Source organism: Terrapene carolina, unplaced genomic scaffold (genome assembly GCF_002925995.2).
Source record: "Terrapene carolina triunguis isolate 2854851 unplaced genomic scaffold, T_m_triunguis-2.0 Scaffold838, whole genome shotgun sequence".
Classification (NCBI taxonomy): domain Eukaryota; kingdom Metazoa; phylum Chordata; order Testudines; family Emydidae; genus Terrapene; species Terrapene triunguis.
In genome coordinates this window covers 5087097-5108817 of record NW_020665189.1, presented here as the reverse complement: position 1 = coordinate 5108817, position 21721 = coordinate 5087097, and the positions used below count along the sequence as shown (strand labels likewise).

Below are 21721 nucleotides of genomic sequence, written 5' to 3'. Positions count from 1 at the left end.
GGGGGGGGAGGGCAGTTACAGATCTTATGCAGCGGTCCTTATCCTGGCTCACAGATCCACGCAGCAGGGGATCTGTAACCCTACCCCCCCTGCCAGAAAGTCACATAGCCGACACATACACACAGTCCCCCCCAGGAGTGCTGGCAGGCTCCATTGAAATAACCAGTCCACCAGTGCGGAGCCTGTCATTCCGGGAGTTTAGAAGTATCATTTGCATCAGAACACTAAACCCGCCCCCCGCCACAGTCTGCGTCCCCGGTTTAAAATATTCCCGCGAAAACAGCAATACAGACAACGGTGTTCATTAAAAAATCGAAATGATTTTATTTTTTGGGAAGGGGAAGGGGGTGAAGGTTGTATGTAACTGGAGAGGATAGTCAAAATGGACTGGGTAAAGAAACGGGGGCAGGTTCAGCTTTTCTGTCCACAAACTGAAAAGTCACTGGTTGCCCTGCTCACTCAGGAACCTAGCTTTCAAAGCCTCCCGGATGCACAGGGCGTCCCGCTGGGATCTTCTAATGGCCCGGCTGTCTGGCTGGACGTAATCAGCAGCCAGGCTATTTGCCTCTAGCTCCCACCCCGCCATAAAGGTCTCCCCCTTGCTCTCACACAGGTTGTGGAGCACACAGCAAGCTGCAATAACGATGGGGATATTGGTTTCACTGAGATCACAGCGAGTGAGTAAGCTTCTCCATCTCCCTTTGAGACGGCCAAAAGCACACTCCACCACCATTCTGCACTTGCTCAGACGGTAGTTGAACAGTTCTTTTTCTGTGTCCAGGGCGCCAGTATAGGGCTTCATGAGCCAGGGCATTAGCGGGTAGGCTGGGTCCCCGAGGATGACTGTAGGCATCTCCACATCCCCAAGAGTTATTTTGTGGTCTGGGAAGTAAATACCTTCCTGCAGCCGTCTAAACAGACCAGAGTTCCTGAACACGCGAGCGTCATGAACCTTGCCCGGCCATCCGACGTAGATGTTTGTAAACCGTCCCCGATGGTCCACCAGTGCTTGCAGCACCATTGAAAAGTAGCCCTTTCTATTGATGTACTGGCTGGCCTGGTGGTCCGGTCCCAGGATAGGGATGTGAGTCCCATCTATAGCCCCACCGCAGTTTGGGAATCCCATCGCGGCAAAGCCATCTATGATGACCTGCGCGTTTCCCAGGGTCACTACCTTTGGGAGCAGTACCTTGACGATTGCCTTGGCTACTTGCATGACAACAACCCCCACGGTAGATTTGCCCACACCAAAGTGGTTCGCGACTGACCGGTAGCTGTCCGGCGTTGCAAGCTTCCAGAGGGCTATGGCCACTCGCTTCTGGACAGTGAGGGCTGCTCGCATGCGGGTGTCCTTGCGCTTCAGGGCAGGGGACAGCAACTCACAAAGTTCGAGGAAAGTCCCCTTCCGCATGCGAAAGTTTCGCAGCCACTGGGATTCATCCCAGACCTGAAGCACTATACGGTCCCACCAGTCCGTGCTTGTTTCCCGGGCCCAGAATCGCCGTTCAACAAAATCCACATGCCCCATTGCCAACGTCATGTCCTGGGCGCTGGGGCTCGTGGTTTCTGACAGCTCTGTGCCACTCTCCGACTTCAGGCTCTCACGGCGGTGCCGTAGCCTCCTCGCCCGATTTCTCTGCATCTGCCTCAGGGAAAGGTGTATGATAAGCTGCGAGGTGTTGAGAACGGCCACAAGTGCAGCGATGGTCGCAGCGTGATCCATGATCGCAGTGCTGTGGCGTCCGCGCTGTCACTGACCAGAAAAGTGCGCGAACTGATTTCCCGCCGGCGCTTTCATGGAGGGAGGGAGGGCGTTAGTGACGGACGGATGACGACAAATTTTTTTTACCCAGAAGGCATTGGCGGCTCGACCCAGAATTCCGATGGGCAGCGGGGACTGCGGGAACTGTGGGATAGCTGCCCACAGTGCACCGCTTCCAATATCGACGCTCGCCCCGTTAGTGTGGACTCACAAAGTCGAATTACTGTCCTTAGTGTGTCCTTAGTGTGGACACACACGTTCGACTTTGCAATATCGATTCCACATATTCGATTTAAGTAAAATCGAATTACCCTCGTAGTGTAGACATACCCTTAGAGACTAACAAATTTATTAGAGCATAAGCTTTCGTGGGCTACATGATGCATGTAAGTAAACAGCCCACGAAAGCTTATGCTCTAATAAATTTGTTAAGGTGCCACAAGTACTCCTGTTCTTTTTGCAGATTTTTATAGGAACAGTCCCAATATTTGGGGCTTTGTCTTACATAGGTGCCTATTACCCCCCCCCATCCCTTGTCCCAATTTTTCACAGTTGCCGTCTGGTCACCCTTCTGGTGGGGGACCTGGAAATGGTGACCTTTGAATGAGATTGAAGAGCTGCTGCATTGTAACTTTGGGGTTTGGGGAAGAACTGATTTCCCTATGAGGGATCTGTAGACTGTGCCAGTGTTGCTGCATAAAGGGTTTGAGAGATACTAGTCCTTTGCATGTGCAGATGAAGGGGAAACTGAGGTGGGCTGTGCCTGTATTGCTGAAATTGTCTGTAGGAGGGTGCCTGACAGGGGTTTGCCCTGAAACACTCACATAGTGAAAGACAGTGCCTGTCTCAAAGAGCTTACAGTCTAAATAGTGAAGATAGACACAGGGTGGGTGAGGAAACCAACGCAGAGAGAGGCAAAATGACTCACCCAAGATCATACAACATGGCCATACAGCCCAGGTCTCCTCCTGACTCCCAGACCAGTGCTTTATCCACTAGATCACACTGCCTCCCCCTGTGCACAGGCATGGCGGCTCAGCTATATAGCACACTGACAGTAGCTCTCTGCTTCCCTCCTCCCAGCACACCTCCAGTAGGCAATGCAGGATTTGGTCCTTTAGGGAACCTGTACGTGAGTTTCCTTTACCACTGAGATCAAAAAATTTTCTTATAAATCGTCTGTTCATGGAAATATTTTCATTTAATTAGGACTTCAAAACAGCAGGGGGATCTTTAAAAGAAAATTCAGTAAAATTTTTTCAAAGGGGTGCCTCAGACGCTTAGACAGCTATCGTGGCCCCTAAGTTTGAAAATGTTGGCCTCTGCCAATGCATTTCTTCCACAGAAGATGAATGGCCAGACAGTGCTCCAATTCCATTCAATAAAACCTTAACACAACTCTTCAGGAGGCTGCTGCCTTCAGTGCAGAACATTAAAGGCCTAATTTCACTCGTGTTCTTTCCAGACACAAGACTCAGTACTGCCAATACAGCAAATGCAATTCTACATTATTATGACTAATTAACCAGCAAGAAAAGAAATGTAAACAACTTTATGCATAAAAATCCAGCTCAGTTCAGTTGCATAAATAACCATTGCTCTGCATGTGTTGCCATGAGCATTAATGATGGAAAGAATGATTGGAAAAGACAGCCTAGGCAATTTGAGATATCATTACTCCAATACAGTTACAAAGACTTATGAGTGTAATGCAAGTAAATATATGGATCCTAGCTTATGTATAAAGCAAACTCCTTCCATGCTATTTAATATCTCAGTACCGAACTCTTCTCTGTGGGCAGGCCACTCCAACACACAAGATCAAGTTCAATCAGATTCAGGGTCTGACCTTATCTGAAATCTCAGGGCTTGTCTATACGGCGCAGTAGTGCACAGCAGTGGGATGTGAATTCTAATGTACACCAATGATTCACCCACTAATGGGCCTGGGTAGACCCTGCTGGTGCACACTAAAAGTGCATGCTAACAAGGTACTGTTTGGAATGGGACTATATTAATGTGCACTCAGGAACTTTTAGTGTGCGCCAACAGTGTCTATGCAGGCCAGTTAGTGCGCGACAAGTTGGTGCACATTAGAATTCACACCCTACTGATGCACACTGTTGCGCCATGTGGACAAGCCCAAAGCTGAGTGTTAGCTGAGTCAGGTCCAGGACGTGTCTATGGGCCCGAGTGTTAGAGAGTCTATTTCTAATCTCTTCAAAACTCTTTCCTGTTGGTGAGGGATGAAAATCTTTTGACCTTGACTATGATTGTCTTGCTTCATCTCTGATGAAAGGTGTCACCTCGCTTTGTTTCCCTCTTGGGCACTGGTCTTGACTGGTTGCAGGCTGCCTCCCCAGGAGTTGGTGCCCGTCTTCCTTCTCTGCACTTGGGTTGCAGACACTTACGGGTGGCTTCCCCTACGTACAAAAGATAGTCACTGCCTGTTCTTTGTGTCACTCAGCCTTAGCGGTATGGATCTTGGGAGCCAACAGTGCAATTTCTGATTGCACCATCTCTTACCATTCACATGGGTTCTTTCTATGGGGAGCTCAAAGGCTGTCAACAACAAAGGTAAAAGGTCTGGAAGGTAGACATGGATAGGCTAAGAGGAGTGAATGGATAAAAGAATGGACAAAAGAAGACAGTACGGGGGAAGCTGGCACTGCTTTGTAGACAGAGGGCTCCAGCACAGCCAACGGGACCATCTGTCCTGAGAACTAAAATTCTTTCTCATCCCCACACAAGTGTGCTGACTTTTTGGGAGGGTGTGGTAAGGAGGCAAAGGTCCAGAGCTTCTTGTTAGTCAGTACAAACAGAACACAGAGTAACAAATGGGTTTCAGCTGCAGGAGGTGAAATTTAAGTTAACTATGATGGTAATTGTTGCAAACAATTTAGCAAAGGAAGAGGCTGCCAAGGCAGGCTGTGGAATCTCCATTGCTGGTGGTGATTAGAGATATGAGATCAGGTGGATGGCCTCTCCGAGGTTCCTCCTATTTTGCAGGAAGGAAGGGATCACTCTGGTCAGGAACTCATTTCCGTGTGATGGAACTCACCCTGGAGGGCAGAGTGAGGGGTGACACAAAGTAGTCTGACAAGAGTGAAATTCAGCGAAACTCACAAATATGGTGATATTGTCGGTGTTTTTCTTAAAGCCCGAGCACCTGGAGTCAGGTGAGAATCTCAGCTTTGTTTAAAAATTAAAGTTTCGAGCCCTTGAGGGTGTGGAGACAAGCTTGAAAATGTGAGCCCTGACAGCTCAAAAGCTAGAGGATCACTTAAAAGAACCCAGGAGTTATTTATTAAATCTCATGACTTTGGAGTGGCCTTATGATATTTGAATGCTTGGGGTTGGCAATGCCAGGTTTGTCCTTGCTTGCTGTCCTTCACTGGCTCCCCTTCTCCAGCGCATCAGGCACATACTTCCTGTCCTCACCTTTCGGGCCTCACACCAGAGAACCCTCCCCTACCTATCCAATCTAACTGTTTATCACAATGCCAGCCCCGCCTTCTGCCTCCCAACGATGCCAGCTTCGATCATCTGCTTGTCTGCTTCCCCCGTAAGCACTGTCACACTTCCTGCTGTGCTGCCCCTTGTGCATGAGAAGAACTCCCCGTTAGAGCCCAGAAAGCCGTCACTGGGTCTGTGTTTGAATCCCTTCGTAAAACCTACATCTGCCGGGATGCCTAACGAATCACTGGCATTGGGTAGGCTGGAAGCTCATATCACTGATCACACACATCTGTCTCTGCTAGAACCACTCCCACCTACCTGTCTATTAGTCATCGGTCACCTCTTGTCTGTATCTTATTACACTGTGAGCTCTCTGGGGCAGGGAGTGGCATTGAGACGTTGGTATGTGCAATGCCCAGTGCTTTGCAGCTCTGATCCCTGGCTGGGATCCTTAGGTGTTAGGGCAATTCTAGTGGTAATAATGAAGCCCTACAAAGCATTGGCCATCCACCTGCCTGCCCAGTAATGCTGTGCAGGGAATCAGTCCCCATGCTCACTGAGAACGATAAAGGGTCAGTTAGAGGGCGGGGCCCCTCAGCGTGTCACCGCACAGCGTCACCTCTTTGAATTTGCTACGCTGAAGAAGGCAGTGGCCGTGCAATAGTGAAAACAGCTGTGGTGAAAAATGCAACTTTGCAGTCTGAGCCCAGTAGAGCAATCAGCTGCAGCAGGATGTGCGTTCACTCCGCGTCCAGCTGAGATCTTCCAAGACACCTCAAACCTGCCCGATATTCTGAAATTGCTGAGCACCCACCCACCCTCTGGCACTGGTAAGGGGTCCCAAGCTGGGCACCTGCCATAACCACAGGTTTCCTGCCCCCAGACTCAGGTAACTGCTGCCATTGCGGAATTTCACTCTTGCTCCAAGGACCCAGTGAGCAGAAGCTCACAGCTCAACATGGCAGATGCTCTTCAAAGGCCACTACAGGAAACCCAGTCACCACAGTCACGATGGGTCCTCCCACTTTTGCAGGCCTTGTGGTGCCACTGCCCCAGCTCCCTGTATGCCTCCCAGCAGGCCCCTAGTGCCGTGTTCCAGCACTTCTTCTCTTAGGATTCCACAGCTGTGTAGAATAGTACCGAAGCCTTGGCCAGGGTCTGCGCCTCAGACCTATTGCACTGAATTGCAGATTGCATCAGCCACCCAAGCAGGGCCACCAGGGAGTGGCTTACTACTGCCGGGGGCCTTGTCTCAGGTATTTAAAGTGAAGTCATCAACCCCTTCCTCCCAGCCTCCAGGAAGCTCCCCCTCCTCTTCCAGCATTAGTTGGGAGCCACGTGGCCACTTTCAAACTCACCCTTTCTAGCAGGAGCCCAGTGTTGGGTTTTGTCAATAGAAACTGAATTCAGAGAGGGTGTCAGCACTGGAGATCATGTGGCTGTTGGGCCACAAAACTGCTTCTGAAAGGGCCACCCTCTCTTTCCTGCCCCCTGCTGCCCCAGGACCACGCTCTCCCTCCTCCTTTTGATCCTCCCCTGCTTAGGAAGCTGAATCTGCTGACCTAACACCTCTCCCGTTGTTGCCTTGTTTTGACCCATGTTTTCCCTTAGAATCAGCCTTGGTTTCCCTTTGGAGCACCACCGCCTCCACTCCCAGCCTGTTTGAAGGTTTTGGGGCAGCTGGGCAGCTTTGCCTGGAAGGTTTAAACCAGGAAACTGATTGGGAGCTGGGTTAGGGCCCTGATTCGTTTTCTTCAGATGAAGCACTTAGGAGAGTGGGAGGGGAATGCATCCCATGGACAGAGGGAAAGAAGGGATGGAGGGATGAGAGAACGGAGGCAGAAGAGGGTAAGTAAGAGGAAATGACAGAGAAGGCTAGGGTGAAACAACAGCCTTTGGCTTTCTTTGCAGCCAAACCCTTTGATATTTAAAATGAGGCACGCTGGTTTATGTTAAGCGGGGTAAAATGGAAGCAGGGGCGGCTCCAGGCACCAGCGCAGCAAGCGCGTGCCTGGGGCGGCATGCCGGTCGCTGTGAGGGCGGCAGTCAGGCCACCTTTGGCGGCATGCCTGCAGGAGATCCAGCGGTCCCGCGGCTTCGGCGGCAATTCGGCGGCGGGTACGCAGAAGGCGCGTGACCGGCAGATCACCCGCAGAAACGCCGCCAAAGCCACGTGACCAGCAGACTGCTCGCAGGCGTGCCGTCGAAGGCCGCCTGACTGCCGTGCTTGGGGCAGCAAAAAACATAGAGCCGCCCCTGAATGGAAGTAAGGGGGAAGAGAGTAAAAACATTTGCCCCTCTTTCCTTGAAAAATTAAAAGAAAGATGACCTGCAAAGGGTTTTCAAAACATTGGGTTTGTGTCCTTATTTTTGCTGTTTTATAATGGAGAAAGAGGCCTGGGAGGAGTCTTTTTAAGAGTGTATGTGACCCTGTTCACTGTAGAAGTTGTGGGTATAGCAAATCTGGTCATCCCTGGTTTTGCAGCAGGACGTCTCAGAGGGCTTTGGGATATTTATTGTGGCCTCTCCCTCCTTCATGGGAAAGGTGAAGGTGTTGGATCTTTAACGAAGACATCCATTCTGCACAACATTAATTAGTCATTGATGTTAAATTGGGGGCCAAACAACTCCAAGGGAGGGATGCTGTAGTGAGCTGCTCAGGGGGGTGCAGTCCAGAACTCACAACCTGGGGAGAGGGCACAAAGGCGCCTTTAAGTCAACTTCATGGTCTCCCACTCTGGGCTGTTCTGGGGGCTTTGGAGGCCCTGGTGGAACTTGGACAGCTCTAGCAGTCTCTTCAAGTTATGACAGCCTCCCCGCAGGTTGCCCTATGGGTTGCAGCGCTACTCAGAATCTCTGCAGTGTTGGGTGCTGTGTCCTTTGACATACCCTCTAGGCAGGGGGTTCTCAGGAAGAGGGCTTATGGCTCTCTACCACAGCGCCTGTACCAGGGCTGCCACTTGGTCTCATAGGTCCCAGTTACACTGCCCCAGCCCTTTTGTTCAGCCTAAAGGCGCCAGAATGGGGGTTAGGGTCTCACCCAAAGAATGGCTGAAAACACTTTCCCCTCTCTGGTCCTCAGCATTCGCTCGTATCACTCTTGGGATGTAATTGGTTCTTCAGGCATCATAGTCTTCCAGGGCGAATGAGATCTGAATTTCTAATGTCAAAATCAAGCAGGAAAAAATAAAATCCTTGGAAAAACAAATCAGTAACTGGGCAGTCTAGCCCTTTTAAGGAGTTCGATGCCAGCCAATCCTATTGCTTGACATGGCCTCTTTAAGAAATAGGTATTTAGGGGAGCAGCAGACTAGCTGGTAATCATGGAGCTACCTCCTGAAGATGCGAAAAGCCCAGCTGTGAGCTGGCTCAGGGAAGCAGGGTTGTAATCTGGCTATTAATGGGCTGGGGGGGAGAGGGCGTGAATTACACAGCTGGTCATTTCTTGGCATGCAAACAGAGTTACACTGACCTAAAGCTGGGGTAGTGGAGTAGTGACTCAGCCTCAGGAGGTTCATGTGAGCTGCCCAACCTTTCCTGCTCACAGTTATTCTTAGAGGTACCTTTTCAGACTAGCACATAGACACATTCATCCCCCTGGCAATTCAGCACTACGAACAGATGCTTCCCAAGCGCTGCTTCGAACTTTAGAGCTGGGTGGGAAATTCTTTTCCTGTCTCAGGAAAATGTTTGCGATTTTTTTGAATTTTTTTCACACACAAATTGGGAGGAAAAGTTGAAAGTTCAAAATTTTTCACAAACTGACAATAAAAAACAATCTGTTCACGTCAATTGAAATATTTTCTTTGGAAATTTTGGTAGATGTTGACCTTTTTACTTTATAGTAAAACAATTTACAAAATCAGCTTAAATATCACAACAAAAAATATTTTCAAATGGAAAAAATGGAATATTTTGTTTCAAAAACATCAAAACGGGACTTTTTCATTAATTTTGAAGAAAAATTTCCAAAAATTTTTTGACGGGAGAAATTCACCGAAGAAGACAACCCTTTCCTGCAAATGGTTTTCATTGTGATGGATCAACATCTTCTGACAAAAATGTTTCATCAGAAAGTTCCCACCAACTCTCTGCAGCATGCACTTCAGTAATCAAGCTTCACAAACAGCTGAACCTTTAGCCATGGAAGCCGTTCACTCCATCAGATGGGTTGTATCACCTGAGTCGCAGTTTGTGGCTGTTTTTCACAGGGAAACGCTCCTTCTGCTTCAGTGTTCCATTCTGCCATTCCTCGGGAAAACATCCACAAACTGTGATCCTAATGAGCAAGCATGTCTACATGATGCTTAGCCAACGGTACCATCAGTGAGCAGTTTCTATACTCAACATGAAAGGCTGCTGGCCTTTAGAACGAGCAGCAAGATTCAGAGATACCACAGTGGGAGGATAATAGCTTGGCCCCCTGCATCACTGCAGGAGAGGAGTCATTGTTCTGCAGATTCCATAGTAGCTCTCTGTTTAGGGTCACCGCGCATACACCTAGTGGTAGCGTTCCTATGCCTTTCCATGACAGGCCAGTCCATTGTCTATGGGTACGTCTACACTGCAAAAAAAAACATGCTGAAGCGAGCCTCAGAGCCTGGGTCAACTGACTTACGCTCGCAGGGCTCGCACTACGGAGCTAAAAACAGTAGTGTAGCTGTCTGGGCTCAGGTGAAGCCCAGGCTCTGAAACCTGGCAAGGAGGGTGGGTCTCAGCGCCCAAGCTCCAGTCCAAGCTTGAATGTCTACACCAGGGATCGGCAACCTTTGGCACGGGCCCACCAGGGTAAGCACCCTGGCGGGCCGGGCCAGTTTGTTTACCTGCCCCGTGTGCAGGTTCGGCCGATCACGGCTCCCACTGGCTGCAGTTCGCTGCTCCAGGCCAATGGGGGCTGCGGGAAGCAGCGCGGGCTGAGGGATTTGCTGGCCGCCACTTCCCGCAGCCCCCATTGACCTGGAGCGGCGAATCGCGGCCAGTGGGAGCCGCGATCGGCCGAACCTGCGGACGCAGCAGGTAAACAAACCGGCCCGGCCCGCTAGGGTGCTTACCCTGGCAGGCTGCGTGCCAAATGTTGCCGATCCCTGGTCTACACTGCTATTTCTAGCCCAGTAGTGACAGCCCAAGTCAGTAGATGCAGGCGCTGAGACGTGCAGCCGTACCTGGCGCTGAGACGTGCAGCCGTACCTTAAGTGACTTCTCTTGCAAAGTGCACTCTGGAGTTTAGCCTGTGGTACATTTTTTTTTTCCTGTGATGGGGCACATCTACCCCACACTGGCACCACCGGGGTTAACTGTGAATTGAAGGCTAAGGAAACCAGGTCCCTCTGTCCCCACTGGGCATGCTCAGCCTGGAGACAGGGTATAAAGGGAAGCAGCCCAGTTTAGTTGGGCCAGACCACCGAGGAGGCAGGACGCATATTGTGAGCTCCCTCCACGGAGCTGTGGGAGCCTCAATTCACAGAGGCCAGGCATGCCGAACCCCAGGCAGACACTGGACAGACAGCAGAGACCTGGGAGGGGACTGAATTGCCGCAGACCTCACCAGCAGACGACCCCATGGACTGCTGTACTAGGAGACTGGGTAGGAAGTGGTCCAGGGGAAATAGACACTAGTCCGGTCTTAGGACAGAGGAATCTGTTGACGTGTTTTGGGTGGATCACCGCTGATCCAGTGGCAGAACACTCCGCCACTGTTAGGGCCCTAGGCTAGGTAGGCTCGGGTCCCCCTATCCCCTGCTGCCAGCCCCCACTGGGGTGGCAGCTCCCCCACCTTAGGCCTAGAGGTTGCAGTTGTCTACCATTCATCAGAGTCAGAATGCTAAACTGTTGAGCACACCAAACTGTGTGTTTGCTGCTCTGCCCTGCTTGAGGGCCTGAGTCCCTGGGTGGTGGCCCAATCTGCCCTAACTGCTAGGCCATGCTGCCCTGAGAGCACGGACAGCCACAAAGGACTCTGACTACTGCCCTGGGAGCAAGGGTAACCCAAAGGACTCTGATTGCTAGGTCACACTCTCCCGTTTTGTGGGTTAGACTGTCAGAGAAACCTTGGGGCATAAGCTCCCTGCTGACCATATATGGCCGGACACCCCTTGACGAGGTGCATATACCCTGTGATATCTCCCTTCATTTGAGACAATTATTTCTTGACCGATTCTCCATCTCTGATCAATGCCAATGCAAGGGAGAGGGTATTTTCCCTGTATCTCTCTGAGCTTCCCATGCTGTGGACAGCTGAGCCCATAGACAATTGGGGATGCAATTCTATCAGACTTCCAAGCCACCGTCCTCTTCACAGTGTCTTCTCTAACCAGCAGCATACCCTTGGCAGGGCGGTTCTCCAACATCCTGCTCCTGATCACAGATGCAGATAGCTGCCAGGTGATGCAAAAAAATTAGCAGGCCCTTGTACTGCAGCAGCTTTGCACTGCACTGCTAGTGCAGAATGGCCCTAAATCCGGCATAGCCAGCAGTGGAGGATCACCCTAATGTAGGGGGACCTTCCCATGGCATGAAACTGGCACCCTGGCTCTACAGCTTCCCCTCCCTGCAGCTGGTGCAGGGGATGTGGCTGGGGCAAGGGGTAATGACCAGTGCTTCAGTGTGCCCTGGTGATCCCAGGCTGCCTAAAAGGCCCCTTGAGGCCCTTGGTAGCCATTGGGGAAGGACAGAGGTGATTCAAGCCAGGCAGCAGCCACCTTTAAACAAGCTCAAGGAGTCCAACTGTCATAATGAACTAGGCCAGGGCCCATCTTTGGGAGCCACAAGCAGGGGAAGAAAAGGTTGGGAGGAACACAGCTCTGCAAACCTTGGCCCAGCTGAAGGAGGCAACATAACTGTGGGCAGAATTCCCTCTGCAGCCAGAGCCGGTCTTATTGGTGTGGGGCATGAGCAGAGGAGAGCCGGGCAAGGGCCAGCCGCTAGAAACAAATGCTTTCTCTGGAACTGTTCCAGGCGACCCTGCGACACAATGAACATGGGCCCCACGCTGTTGTTCTCACTGAGGTGCATCTCGACGTGCAATCACTTGGCTGCTCCGGGTCTCTAGGCTCAAAGGCAGGGCAGGATCCAGGGACAGAAATGAAGAGCAGAGGCTGTCCACCATCCCCACTCTGTTTGCCTCTCTGTCCAGAACACGGTGCTGTCTGTGGTGGGACTGGAGGGCAGGTGTGTGGCTGCTCCCCCTGGGATGGGGGGAAGCCGATGGGTATTACAGCATGAGCTCAATCCCATTAGCCTGATGGTCAGAGGTGCTGAGCTCCCACCACTCTAAGCAGTGTCCATGGGTGCGCTGGGTGCTCAGCCCCTCTGACCATCGAGCCCCTTGGCTTTGCCCTGGGAGGAAGCTCTTGAGCATGGCTCAGGGATCAGCCAGTCAGACCCTGCTGTGTCCCACTCCCTGTTCCCCTCAGAGTGCTCCCTGCCTGCCACTCCCGACCTTTCCCCTCAGGGCCCGCCCTGATTCTGCAGCCGTAGTGGGTATGAAAAGCCCCTTCCATGGAGCCAGAAAGGAAGCAGCAGCCTTGGCAATGAGCCAGCCCAGCCCCCTCGATTTAATAGTGAAGGAATGAAATCAGGCACCAATTTAGGCCTTGACGACTTCTCTGCTTGGATTCACCCAGGCATTAAAGAGCCGTCAGGAAACCTTCAGACTCATGCAGATAAGAATGAATTCCTCTGGAGTGCCAGACAGACAGCCCAGCTTGTCCCCTCTGCACCTGGGCCCTGGCCCGTTCCAGCCTTCAACTCGCAGAGCTTCCTCCACTTCACTGGGGAGGGCAGCTCCCATGCTACATGCAGGTGGTTTGTTCCTAGCTCTCAGGTTGTTCATGGGTGCCAGTACCTTCACATAGCCCCTGCAGTCCACCCACTCCTCCCATGACAGCATGGCTCTCTCAGGAGCCACACTCCCATATTATAGCCCTGCACTTATGTGCTCCAGCCCCACTCAGGGTGGGTTTCGCTGAGCAGAGGGGCAGCCAGCATCAGCTGCCTTTGCCCATGTCCTCTTACCCTTCATGAGCTTAAGGGAGGATGGTTCCACCTAGAGCAGCCCACTCCCGCGTCCGGCCCCCTCAACACATGGAGCCCTGACCCCACAGTGCTTACATGGGGCAGGCTTCTGTGGGATTGAGGAAGGGGGAGCAGACTGCAGCTATCCATCTCCTTCAGCACACCTCAGACTAGGTAGCCCTCAATCTGGCTCCCTTAGGCATGCAGTATTGGAATAGACAATGGGTCCCACACACGAATCCCTATTGGCATACACCACAATGACCAGGCATAGCTACAGAGCCAGACTGGAGAGAGAAGTGATCCAGCCACAGAGGAGAAATATTCTCGGAGTAGGAAAACCCTCCACGAATGAAACTGAAAGATGGGAGGGGATCCTTAGAGGCTGTGGCCACTGGCATCAGACATAAGGCAGGATTCCATCAGCCTCAGGTATTTCCCAGGCACCTGGCGCCCGGGGAGCTGGTGCCACACACAAGCCAAAAGCTGGTGTTTAAACAAAAGCTGTCAGAGGGCTGATTCTCCTCTCATTCTCTGTGTGTAAGTCAGGAGGAACTCCAGTGAGATCAATGGAGCCACCCTGGGGTGAACCCAGGATCAGACTAGGTGTTACAGAATAATAGAATATCAGGGTTGGAAGGGACCTTAGAAGGTCATCTCATCCAACCCCCTGCTCAAAGCAGGACCAATCCCCAGACAGATTTTTACCCCCCAGATCCCTAAATGGCCCCCTCAAGGATTGAACTCACAGCCCTGGGTTTAGCAGGCTAATGCTCAAACCACTGAGCTATCCATCCCCCCGATGCATGAAGTCAAAGGCATACAAGATACCAGACCCTGCCAGTTCATGCCCAGTGATCACTGTTTTGTATTTAAGATGAGTGGCCTGGATTCTGCTCTGAATTATACTCCTTAGACGTCAGTGGGAGGCCAGCGAGGCTGAGCCTATGTGCTGGGGGGGCTAAGGGCCTGATCCAACACCCACTGAAGTCGATAGGAGTCCTTCCACTGACTCCAGCAGGCATTGAGCCACACCCTGAGAGGTGACCAAAGAAGGAAAGAAGCCCTTATGTACTACATTGGTTCTAGCAGCCATACAAGAGGCTCCCACCTTTGATGGAGGTCCAGATTAGAGCCCTACAAATCTGCAGATATCCACAGACCATTTTTGCGGATCACAGATTGGATGTGGATACAAATTTTGTATCTGCACAGCTCTCTGTGTTATGTGGGCCTCACCCACACGATATATATACTTCCTGTGTGGCACTGAGGATGTCACATGGGCCACAGCTGTGTGCTGATTGGGCCACGGGTTGAGAACCACTGCTCCAGAGATTCAGGATAGGCAAGGAGAACCATGCCATAGCCATGCAGTGTCTGGCCTAGCTATCAGCCAGTCCAGTCCCCCAACGAATGAACTGAACACGTGTGCCCAAAACAGCGTGAGCCCTGGCTGAATCTGTGAGGGCATGGGCCTAGGTGACCTAGCAGGCCTTCTATATCTCCAGTAGCTACAATCCCAACACACCTTCCCATCTCACCTCTGCTGTCTGCAGGAGGCCTTTCTCCCTCTCCAGCTGAAGCTGGTCACCCCCCTCAACTCCTGCAGGTTGGCCGGGAGGCTGGGTGATTGCTTGACCATACCCGGAGCAAACTCTTGAGGGTCTGCCTGGAGTAGCTGCTGCCTCCCTAGTCCTTACAAGATCTGCTTGGGGTCAGGCTGATCCCCAGACACCATCCTGGCAGTTGGGAAGTGCCCCTCCCACTGCTTGGCAGGGCTCTCCAGACGGCAAGGATAGTGACACACCATCACCCCCATGTGGTAGCTAGGCAGCCACGAGCTAGGGATTATGGGGCACCCAGTCAGCATGCAGTTGCTAGGGAACTCCAGGATTCCTTAGCGATCGCCTCAGGGATTCTGAGGCACCTGGGCCCTGCACTCAGTAGGGGACTGGCTGGCCCTGGGAATGGTCCCCCCCGGTTGAAGCAGCCAGGGGTATGGATTCATCCACCTGCCCCAGAAGACATTGGGAGTTCAGGAGGCAGCAGTCATGCCAGCAGGAGGCAGAGAACCACCTGAGGCCCCAGGAAAGGTGCTAAAGGGCCTACCTAACCCCCGGGTAGAGCAGGAGGTCGCTCAGGCCCCTGCCAAAGACTTCCAGCAGCAGGTGGGAGGCTTCCATGATCTGGGGGAGGGAAGCACTGGAAGGGGGATGCTGCTTTGTATTGCTGGGTGCTTGGGCGTTCTTGCACAAGCTGTCTGGGAACTTGGGCTGGTGTCTCCGAACACAGACCAACCTGCCCTGGCCCTGAATTTGAATGGGGAATGGGCTGTTTGCAAACATTTTGCATGGCCCTATGTATCCCTTTCCTGCAATGGGACATGGTGGCACCCACCCTTCACACCGGCTTTTCCTCTGCCACATCTTGCTGCAAACACAGCACTAATATGCTGTCAGTGCAGTCTGGGGCTCCCTGCTTTCTCAGTTCATGTATTTATAAAAGGCCCATCCAGTGCCCTGGGAGCTTTATCCATGATCAATAACAGAGCAGGTCGGTAGGCCAGGAGACCACCTCTGCCATCCCCACCCTGAGCTCCCAGCACACACATAACCCACCTCCCAAGTCCCCTTCCCAATCTACCTTCCTTCCCCCCCAAAAGAGAAGCCTGGGGAAACAGGTGGGTTTGCAGGCTGGCCACAGGCTGTGGGACCACGGAGGAAGTGAGCTCCAGCGTCAGGGCTATTAGACTGATCACACCCTACTGCCAGCCTCTTCCCTCAAGCATTGCGCTGACCTAGCCTGCCAGGGTGCCACATAGAGAGCGAGGCACCTTTCAAGTCACTGGGACTCAAACCATGCTGGGTGCGAAAGGCCAAAAGCAACCCCTTTCCCTTCCCCTAGAAGTCCTGGGGTCAGCAGTGCCGCTCACAGGGCACAGGCCTGATGTGCTCCCAGGGAGGTGCGTTGCTTCCTAGGTGGATGCCGCATTCTGCGCTAGCTGGGTTTTCCGATCACTTTGATGATGCGGCTGGGTGGGGAGCACATTACGGCCATCCTGCCGCTAGGTGACATAGGCCGGGAGAACTGTAGTAAGGTCCACATCTGAAAGAAGGTATGTAATCTCCATAGCAAGCATGACTGATAAGATACACATGAGACAATCACAGCCACCATCCAGCAAGACTGCCAGGTAAAGGGCGATGGCATAATCGCTGCCATCTCCTCCATTTCCTTCCCATCCTACAAGCTTTATCCCAACCTAGTCTCCATCGAGTCTCAGGCAGCTCACGCTCATCTGAGCCCCAGACTCAGTTCGACACCAGCTGAAACCTTCCATCACATACCAGCTGGGTTAGAAGAGAAGGAGATATAAAGTTGAGAGCTGCCCCCTCACGTGTTCTCATTAACCGGTGTAAAGGCCCCATCAGGAGGGGTGACAGAGTGAATTCCTAGGCACCCCTCAGGAGAGTGCCCTTGGGGCCCATGAACAAATGCCCAGGACCACCCTTTGGATGCTTTCAGAAAAAAGGGATAGAACCAGTCCAAAGAAGCCCCTGCTCAAGCCCACTGCTCAGCCAAGGTCCATAGACCAGTCAACCTTTGATAGCATCCTCCACATGGTCAACCCCTGCTAGGAGATGTATCAAAATCACCTTGTGGTCAATGGCATGAAAGGCAGGTGATAGTGATAGATCTGAAAGAATGCATGTGGACCTCCAAACTTCATCCATCCCCAGGGGTGAGACCATCCACACACTCACCAGCTCAGCCTTAGTGGCATACTAAGTCTGAAGAGCCCCAAAGAATCTCAGGATTGCTGGTTGTTTAGCCACAACATTCTCCATAACCTCCCGCAAAGATGGGAGATTCCAGATGGGGTGATAGCTGGAGAAATAGCTTATGGCTAAGGCTACATTTGTCACGGAAGTTACGGAATCCGAGATGTCTGGAGACCTCCGTGACATTTTGTGCTTCAGCCCCAGGGGCTGAGGGACTGGAGCTGGCAGCCAGCAGGGTCCCGGCAGGGTTCCTGCGACAGGCGACAGGGGACTCCGTTCCAGTGACAGCCTCGCTGTCGGGGGGGGGGGGGGGGGGGGGGGGCCAGGTGAGCGGCTCGGGGTGTCCTGTTTTCATTTTGGGAAATTTGGTCACCCTGTAGCTCCCAGCCGCCATGGGAAGAAGGGGGCACCCCCTGTAGCTTCCAGCTGCCGCAGGCAGAGGGAGAATCCCACAGCTCCCAGCCACCAAGTCACCACGGTGGCAGGGGAAACTATAGAGCTGCAGCAGCAAAAGTCACAGACAGGTCACAGCTTCCGTGAGTTTTTGTTTCTTGCCCGTGACTTGTCCGTGACTTTCACTAAAAATAACCATGACAAAATCTTAGCCTTACTCATGGTATGTGATGGCTTTTGAAGCAGGAGTCTAACCATTGTTTCCTTTTGGGAAACCGACACTCTAGGTGACATAGCTCTGCTGAGGGACATTGACCTAAAGCACTGGTAGCAAATGGCACATCCTACAGCACCACCAGAACTCCTGCAGACCTCTGGGGCTTGAACGCAAGCAGAGAGGACTCTGCATGTGGCCCCCCCAGGAACCACTTAAACCCCTGCCAATGAAAAGTTCTTGGTTTTGTCATTTGGTGCAAACAGCTCCGATTAACCAGATGATCCAGAACACATCCCCTGTCAGGCCTGTCACAGAGGCAGAGGCAAAGAAGCCTTCACTGCTTCCTGCATGGCCACAGCATAAGATTTCAAAACCCGATCATGCTGCAGCCAGTCAGATTTGGTGTTGGAATGGCGCTTTGTCCATAAACAGGCCTCAGGATGAAACACTTGATGAGGGTTGGATTCGAGTTCACAGTGTTTGCTCATGGGCAGTTGTATGACGCACCGGGGCATAATCAGTCCCAGGTTGATAGTAGTGTGTTAGTGGCAAAACATCAGTCTCAGGGCAGTGCAGTGCCCTCGCAGTTTTCAAGCAGGGATGAGCGGTATGGCCTCGTAGTATGGACACCAGCTGCCTACCAGCGTCGCAGCATTTCCTGGGATGCTGAAATGACTACAGTCCATTTTAAGCGTGCATTGAAAAGTCCTCACCAGTGTGACTACAAGGCTGGAAATCTGCGGATTTGTGGTAAGGGGTGGATGATGAAGGTAAAAGTAGCTATTTACTGAGTATGGGCTGTTCTCTGCAGCTAAATTAACACCACTAAACAATGGCACTGCATTAACAAGACCCCAGTATTGAGAGCCAGCTGACAGTGCTGTTGGGAGAGTAATGGAATTGAACTTGACCAGTGCTGTGCTGACCTGGCGTTCCTTTCCTTCCCCATTCAAAGGGCAATAGGGACATTTACAGTACACGGTCCTGCTGTAATAGCCCCGTGCATGCATTCCTCTGAGACCCCATGGGCCTGGTCACCAAGTCCCTTTGTTCACATGGTCAGTCAGCGCAGAAAGGCTCTGGGTCTCATGGAGAAACTCCTGCCCAATGCTGCCCTCTCCTGTTCGCCTTCAGCAGAACCAGGAACCAGAAGAGAAAAGCAGAGAGCTCTATTTGTGCAGTGACAGCTCTCCTGCCAGAGGTGCTGGAACTAGGGGTACTGGCGGAGGGCAGGGGGGGGAGTGTGCTGCCGCAACCCCTGGCTTGAAGTGGTTTCCATCATACACAGGGTTTACAGTTTGGTTCAATAGCTCACAGCACCCCCACTGTACAAATTGTTCCAGCCCCCCTGTCATGCTCAGTCATGCCCTCTCTCCATGACACCTGGAGAGCAGTGGGCTTATTTAAAGATTCTACCCGGTGGGTACATACTGGGTATATATATTTTTTTAAAACCGTCTAAAATTGCTGTCTTTGGGCTTTATTTGCTCATTAACTCAGTTGGCAATAGTATGCTGATGGAAAAATGTTAGCCCAGGTTCCCTATTATCCATCTCCGCCTGTAGCTCATTAACATGTTCCCTGCTGGGGAGCAGCACTCATTTATCACGGCTTATTTATTTAAGGCTCGACAACATACACTGGGGCTAAATCACCTTCTTCTTGAGAAGAAGGGAAATATTAATCCTGGAGCAAACAGTACAGTACTATGTGGGGAGGAACAGAGTGCAGGGCTGGCTGGGCATGGTCAGAGAGATGGACACAGTAGGGGTGTGAGCACAGAGCCAACCCTGAGAAGCTTGAGGTTGGGGGCATTCAGATCTGAATTCCTACATTTCACCCTGATGTCTGGATTTGGGGCTGTGCTCTTGTGAGAGTCCATCCCAGCCTTGTAGAATAATGTCCTGGCGTTTTCCACTGTGGGCGGGGTGTGTGTCTGTGCTATATACATTCTGGTTTGCTTGCTCCTGTATGTGGGAATACCTTTCCCAAAGCCAGCAACCAAGCTATCCCACAAGGGTGCTGGGCCATCTTGCAATATTGGCCATTTCTGCACAAGGAGATGTTTATAGACAGTATACGTTCATTGTCCAGAACAAAGCTGGCAGGCGGGACTCCTGGAAAGTGCTGTGATCTCTCTTTCAGGTTTGGCTCATAATGAGTTTCCAAAATCTGTGTCAGAACCGCATTCTCTTGGGTCTCAGGCCCTGAGGTTTGAAAAGGGGATGGTTCAAACAAACCTGGTTTTCCCTGTGGTAGAAAACTCATTCCAAATCCCTACAGGCCATGCAAGGTTCAGGTGTGATGCTCCTAGCATCTCCTAGCAGGGGTGGACCATATTGGGGATGCTATCAAAGGCTGACTGGTCTGTGGACCCTGGCTGAGCGGGGGGCTTGAGCAGGGATTGTATCTTCCTAGATGTCTGTCTAGTGCCTTGAGGGCGATACCAGAAATGTAATAACGATAGCTGGACTTGCACCAATTCATGCAAGTTTTCTGGGTCACCAGAGTCAGCAGTATCTTTGGCTCCGATGCACCCACAGTACTCTCATCTCAGGAAAGCATGTTCCCTCTGGAAAGCTGGGCTGCAATCATTAGGATGTGAGCCAGATCTGGTATGATAATGAGACAGTGCCGAGAAACACAGTAGGGAAAGAGAAAAATGCATTTATCGCCCCCTGGCTTTTCCACCTGGATCACGGTGCTAAAAGGCAGCCCCACTCCAGCACAAGTAAGTGTGAATGGCTTTTGCTGGAAGATGAGCTGGGAATCTCATGAGATTCCCAGGGTATTTCAGACAGGCCGGCAATACTGCAGGAGCAATATTTCAGCACTTTCATTTCTACTCACTCTGTGCGAAACCTGGCACTTTCCCCGCTCAGGGGCTTCCAACACACAGCACTTTACCCATTTGAGTTCCACTGCACCTCTTGGGTTTTGTGTTGAGTTTTGTACTTGAATGAACCCAAAGATTCAAAGCCAAACTTAGTCAGAATTGCCCGGTTTCCCCGACACTATTAGTGTTTGTCATGATTTTGAGACAAAGGCATAAACTAGCCCAAGTTGGCTTGAAAATGAGACCATGATCACGTGAAGCCAGAGATAGGTCTGACCCACAGCGTTCTGATCTAGAGCTAGAGTTCGGTGTTCTTCAGAGCTGCGGTTTGAGGATTTTGAGAGTGTGCTGTTATGGAGATAGAGTCAGTAGGGAAGTTTAAATCTGAGCTTCACCAGAGTCCCGGGAGCCAGGGGTGCAAGTTAGCTTCAGTCCATTATGGAGTTGGGACCTGTCACAAATTCAGATGCAAACTTCCCTGGTTCGGATCTGTGGGTTTGGCTTGGCCCGTTATAAAGATTGGGGTCAGCTGTGCAGCTGGACCCAGCATTCCCAAGTTCTGGATTGTGGAGCTCTGGAGTAGTGGCTCTGCCCCTATATCTGCTCAAAATCTCGCTCTCTCAAAGAGTCATTCAGGCCAGCATGTGAATGGCTCTGTAGCCTGGTGGGTAGAGCACTCACCTAGCAGGTGAGAGATCCAGACCCCCTGCTCCAATGACTCTTCAGGTATTTGTCTGCAGTGCAATGGCTTCAGCAGGAGAGACCGAGGGAGCCCCATCTCAGAATATCCTATAGCCCAGTGGTTAGGGTACTCACCACAGAAGTGGCAGATCCTTTTGCAGGGAGGATTTGAACTTGGGATCTCCCACATCCCAGGTGAGTACCCTAACCCTGGGCTAAAAGCTAGGAGGGATGTCCTTCTGCCTCCCTCTCCCCCACCCTTGCTCTTTTGTGTGAGCTTGCCTGAGGGGCCTGATCTGGTGGTGGCCTCTGAAGACACTTACCGGATAGGACCCTGCGTGCGCCTTAGGCGGCTGAGTGCCTGTCTTCCCCGGTTAGTGAATTGCTCTGGGGCTGAGGTGAAGGCAGGCGCCCAGGCACCTAGAGAGAGTCAGCAATGCATGTGCCCAGCAGCAGAAACACAGCCAACAAGGGAACGTCTACTGCAAAAATGCAGGAACTGAGGGAGTTTAGGTACCTCCAGAGGGAGATTTGTGCATCGCGGTGGTCCCAGAACAGGGACTTAGGTGCCTCAC

At 51.9% G+C, this 21721-nt stretch overlaps 1 protein-coding gene across 1 annotated transcript in view; it reads left to right on the top strand.

Annotated features, from left to right (window-relative positions):
• PSD2 (pleckstrin and Sec7 domain containing 2) overlaps positions 1-21721 on the top strand; it is a 106711-nt gene that overhangs the window by 8166 nt on the left and 76824 nt on the right. The gene's annotated exons all lie outside the window — the stretch shown is intronic.